We start from the raw sequence: 6,312 nt of genomic DNA on the forward strand, positions 1-6,312 counted from the left end.
AGATATAACAATAGAAGTGAAAGGGGACATCCCTGTCTAGTGCTCTTTTGTAAACCAAAAGTCTGTGATAAGTAACCTGGGGTGGAAATTCTGGCTGGGGGCGAAGAATATAGCTATGTAATATACATCCTAAATTGGTCCTCGAAACCCATGGTGTCCAATACCTCGTTCAGCTATCCCAAGTTCACATTATCAAATGCTTTTTCTGCATCTATGGTGAGGAGAGCTGGGGAGGGATGAATAAGAGGGCGCATTTTGACCTTATCTAACAAAGACTGGACTTTACGTAAGTTATAAACCGCTGCTCTGCATTGTATAAATCCTACCTGATGGGGATTTATAAGTTTATAGAGAAAAACTGCTAGTCTGTCAGTCAATATTTTTGAGAGATATTTAAGATCATTATCTATGAGGGGAAATTGGGCAATAGGAGGATGCCAGAGTGTCATCTTTTCCTGGTTTTGGGAGCACTTTGATATAACCCGTGTTCATGTCCGGTGGTATCGGCTGTCCCTGCAGTATTTGGTTATATAGGGATGTGAGGACCGGTGTAATTTTAGGAGCTAATATTTTATAAAACTCATTAGTGTAGCAATCTGGTCCTGGAGCTTTCTGGTTTGCAGATTGGCGGATTACCCTTCATACTTCCTCCTCAGTAATAGGTAGATTCAAGGCCACTAGATCTGTAGGTGCAATTCGAGGTAGTGAGACATTGTCAAGCCATGCCTTGCCTGTCGTAACACCCCATTTCGGTGCTGAATAGAGATCCTGGTAATATTCTTTCAAGATTTCGTTTATCTCCTTTGGTAGTTGACATATGCCCCCTTCCCCCGTGCATTGCCGTGATCAAAGAAGGTGGTTTTATCCCTTTAGCTAGACACCATAGTTTTCCCGACTTGTTCCTAAATCTAAAAAAGGTGAGCCTCCCTTCGTGTGCCATCGAATTCTTCTTTCTGTCTGTACCATCTATCATATCCTGCTTTTGTGTTTTGCCGTTTCAGTTTAGATTGTGGGGATGGCCGAGATTGAAACTCTGTGTAGGATTCTCTTAGTGCATTTGTTAATTCTTTTAGCTTCCCAAGTGCTGTTTTTCGGAGACCTCTTGTATATACTATTTTCCCCCGTAACACTGCCTTGCCTGCTCTCCAAAGTTGTGACTCGCCTAAAGAAGAGTTAGTGTCCCAGTATTCCTCCCACCAATGATGTAACATTTCTGAAAAACTCTCATTCAAGGCTATGTCCAAAGGAAACCTCCAAATGAAGTGTGAACCCCTCGGGATACTATATGCCATTTCTAGGATTGCCAGGGCATAATCAGAGATGACTAGATTACCCATATCCATCGACAGCATTTTTGGGAGAATCGTCTCTGTCACCAAAAAGCAATCTAAGAGGGACCAGATGGCATGTGTGGTAGAGAAAATTGTAAATTCTCTCCTGTCTGGGAAGAATTGGGGCCATGCATCCTTTAAACTGGCCCTAGTAGCTAATTACATCAGGACCTTGCTCCCTGTGTCTGGGCATTCTTTGCGGCATAAGGAGTTACGCCTATCCTTATCATGAACCATCACTACATTTATGTCCCCCGCGACTATCTAAAGAGATATTGGATCATTAAGCGCCTACCTCTCAGGTCTCCAAAGAACACAGAATTGGCATCATTTGGACCATACACGTTATAAATGCTCAGGTTTTCAGACCGGGAGCTAAGCTGAACATGCAGTAACCTGCCCTCCTGATCTTCCTCAGAGAATATCACTTTATGTGCCAGATTCTTATGGAGGAGAAGTAGTACTCCCCCCCTTCAAGCCTCCAGGGGGCGAGCCCAGAACTCTACCAACCCACAGGCATTGCATGCGGAAAAAAACGACCCTAGGTAAGTGCATTTCCTGGAGTAATGCTATGTTGGCTTTTAAACTCTTTAGATGACTTAGCACCATTAGGCGTTTGTGTGGAGACCGAAGACCTTTAACATTCCATGAGACAATCTTTGTCATGATGAAGATCTGAATTTGGTACAAGGTAACCTGCAAGCTTACTAGAGAAAAAGAAGTACATATCTTCCTGAGATCTAAACATATTCCCCATAGAACTAGCCCAACCTGTATTTATTAACAATAAAAGCAAAGTATGTATAACAGAAATAGTAGAGAACAATAAAGGGCCACACAAGTGACATCTATCTAGGACTTCACTTCTTCCCAGCATGACAACAGTCAAACCGTGTTAAGTCATGCTCAGAAAAAAAATCCAACCCTACTGAGTGCACTTTTGGATTGGTACTGGTCATGAAAGAGGAAGAAAAAAAAAAGAAAATAAAGAAAAAAAATAAAGAAAAATGAGAGAAGCAAGACATGAAAGGTAAGAAATACTGCCCAAAATCATCGGTAACACACTAAACAGGGATACTTTTTTGTGGGCCACCCTGTATGTTCTGCATTTGTAACCAATTTATTTGGGTCCTAAGGATGAGAAACTAATACATTTGAAGCGGGTAGGCCCAGGATAGCTTATAATATTTTACAACTAAAGCTTAATGGGGGATTAAAATTTCCAAATTATCTGAGCTTATAATATTGTGGTGTTGATAGCCATGAATTTGACCTTACTTCCATGTTGTCTAATAGGCTGCAGGAACAAACATTCTTGTCTAATAAAGATAATTTTCTTCATCTTGCTGTTTGTGTAATTCCAGAAACAATATACTACTGATGTCCACTTGGCAAAAACTAGGGTATATTAAGAATTTACACCCTTATAATTAGTTGCATGTGATTCTTCTGGTCTCTTCTGGACACTTAGGGGGTCATTTAGGCGTATTTCAGGCGCAGATAGTGGCGCAAGGATTAGTTGCGCCGCCATCTGCAACTTCGCCCCGCTTATGCCAGGTCTAAAATTGTGGGCGTAGCGTGGACAGGGAAGCCTGTCTCATTTACCAAAAGGTCTAAATGTAAGATAGCTCAAAAGCTGTCTTCCTTATAGAACTGGCGCTGGATGCGCCGAAGTTATGGAGAGGCCTGTGATCCACCGGCAGTTATGGGGCTTTATTAAGATCAGTATTTAAACCGCCGGTCTGAATAAATGTGTCCCTTAGTGAATAGGTCTACTAGTAAGACATTATCCTTGGAAGAAGTTAAGTTGAAATACCCAAATGTAGCTTTTTTGTTTTTCCCTTATTTACAAGCGAGTAATTATCTTAATAAACTGTTGCCCACTTTGAATGCCAGAGAGTGGAGTTACAGGTTAATCTCAAACATATTCCAACTGTGAGAAGTCGCAAAGCTAGTTATTATAAATCTCTCCATACTCCATACAACATTTATGACGGCTACATCTAAATGGACCAATGATATTCCACAGATGACAATGTCAACCATGTTTGGATTGTAGCCTCCGTCAACTTCCATCAAGGACTTTATTCGGTTACTGTATATAGTAACCGAATAAAGAAAATATAGAATGTATATAGAAAACTGTTGAATATTCTCCATACCTGGATAGAGCCTTTACACCTGCCCTTCAAACTATTTCTGGAGAAACTTTCATTTATTATGAAGATGGACCTAGTGGAGGCATTTTTAGGGAAAGAAAAACATGGGAAAAGGTTTTTTGAGTGCTAAGAAAGTTTTATAGATTTATTTATTCTACGTGTGACGTAGTTCTTTCATGCCTACTGGATGGATACATCCACTAGGTTGAATACTGAAACATAACTTACCAAAGGAAAAATGGATGTACTTTCAACTTCAAGTTTAAGTTGTCTTTTCTTCCTTTTCTACCCTTGTTTCTCCTCCTACCCCCTACATTTTCTCATTCCATATATACCTTCTTTATGAAGAGGTCCATGGGATGACCCAATGGTGGTTACTGCCTTGTGATTTAAAACAGGATGTGAACTCCATGGGTTCAAACACTTCATTTTGGGCAAGCGGCTGGTGGTCTTTACCTCCTAACTTCCTTGCCATTTGTCCCTCATGTGAGAATGTGGACCTCCAGGTCAGTTCACCTGCCCAGTACCTCACTCCTCCCCCTCCCCCCTGACTTGTACATATAGACACATATGTACTTCAAGGCGCAGGAGAGGGGCAATTTCTGCTCTTCATTCATATGATGAAAAATCTATTTGATTTATGTTACTGCTATATGCATTAGTATCACAATACATGCCATGGAGGAAGTATACAGGGACCTAAAACGTGTTTGACTTTTTCTGCGATATTATGAATTTTTAATATGCTGGTATATCGATACATATTATAAGTCTAATTACCGCTTTCTATCCTGTAACTTATTATAATACAATTTACCAAAGTCTTCTCACCTATTGCCGTTCTCCTGCACACTGAAGAACCACTGCTCCCAGACAAGCTTACAAGTAGAATCTATCCTAACGACTGCAAGCTGCAGCTGTCAGCCCAATTTTCTATTCAACCCACAGCTCCCATGCACAGAAATATTAAGCCAGACGCCGCTATCTGTACGAATTGCAGGTCACAGTGAGTAATCAGGAATGTGCTGGATCTATTCTACAAAACTATCTTTATACAGTATCTATTGGCAACTAGTTGGAAATTGACTCTGGAAACTGCTTATCCACGCAATGTTACTATAAATGACTATTACTATGTTCATTAAGCCCATGCAGAACATCTGATACAAGAAGCTGTTTAACTGTGGATGGACAGTTATCTGTTATACAAAGAAGTTATACATCACATAATGACTAGAGATGAGCGAAGTTCTTGAAAATTTGATTCGGCGGCTTCACCGATTACTCACGTCACGAAGTGCATTTTTTTGTATGTAGTGGGTGCAATGACAGGGAACAGTGATTGCTCCGCTCCCCATCATTGTACTCCTCAGATGCCGTGTCCATTGTTGATCGTGGCATCTGGCATTAATATTAAGGTGTATAATAAAAAATTTCAAAAAAATTACACTTAACTCATCCATTTGATCACGAAGAGCCCCCTCCTGCAATTTTGACTGAAGATTCAGTGCAAAATCTCACACGGCCCATCATGTTGGCCGGCGAGGTGACGTCATTTGTCACCGTGCATGAGATTTTGCACGGGATCCTCAATCAAGATGGCGGCAGTGGGCTCTTCATGCTCAAGCAGATGAGGTAAGTAAGATATTTTTTTTTTTTACTTTTTTTTTACTTTTTTTTTACTTTTTTTTTGTACCCCATTTCAGGGAAAATCGATTCGTTGACACAAAGTACAAGGAAATTCGGCTTCGTGGCAAATAGAATTGTCCCTGAAATTCGGATTGATGTCCACTTCGGACACTTCAATTAACTCAACACTAATAATGACTATATAATATTTCTAAAACTAAATCTATTGCTACTATTATTTTGTCAGAATATTTTATTTGTTTTAATGCTATTTTATATTTAAAAAGGCTAACATTAAACTAACATGTAGTTTCCCTTTGACAATTCTAATTTTCAATCTTTCTGTTCACATATTTTTTTTATTATTATTATTTATTTGAAAGCACCATTAATCACATGGCGCTGTACATCTAAGCGTACATACATTATATACAACAACACAGGTAAATTAAGCATGAACACACTGATAAAAATGGGGAGAGGACCCTGCCCACAACAGGTTATAATCTATAAGGGAAGGGGGAAGAACACAGTAGTCATGGGTGGACTGGCCATATACCCTACAGGGAAATTTCCTGTTGGGCCCATGTCCAGAGGGCTGGCCGAGCCCTCCCCACGACCACTGGCCAGGTACATAATAAATGCTAGAAGCATCAGGTCTTTAGGCACCTGCCCAGCAGCCACAGGTGACCACCTGAATTCAGCTCTATCACTATCCTCAGTATGATAATAGCGCAGTATTTTATACTGCACTGTGGTATTTGATTTCGCTGGAGCAGTAGTTTGTGCTGCACTATGGTATTGCTGGCCCCACCACTTCTGTTGCCCCTGCCTTGTAGCTTTTGTTGGTTCTGTTGTTTCCCAGCCTTTTGTCAATTTGGACTCGCCGCTTTTTAAGTTTTTCTCCAGGGCTAATTTAAATTCCCAGTCTGTCCCTGACAGCTGGTGCGGGTTAAAGCTGCTTATCTGGCTGTGAGGCTGCAGCACGCTCATGGCATGAGGTAGGCTTTCCTGAAGAGGTGGGTTTTCAGGTTACTTTGGAAGGTTTGGATATTGGGGGAGAGTCTGATGTGTTGGGGAAGCAAGTTCATCTTGTAGATGATTGTGCAAAGAACAGACAAGAGGAGAACAAAGAAGGAAGTATTGTAAGAATCGGAAATTACGCGTGGGGATGTATCTGGAAATCAGGTCAG

The sequence above is a fragment of the Bufo gargarizans genome, chromosome 2 (genome assembly GCF_014858855.1).
Source record: "Bufo gargarizans isolate SCDJY-AF-19 chromosome 2, ASM1485885v1, whole genome shotgun sequence".
Classification (NCBI taxonomy): domain Eukaryota; kingdom Metazoa; phylum Chordata; class Amphibia; order Anura; family Bufonidae; genus Bufo; species Bufo gargarizans.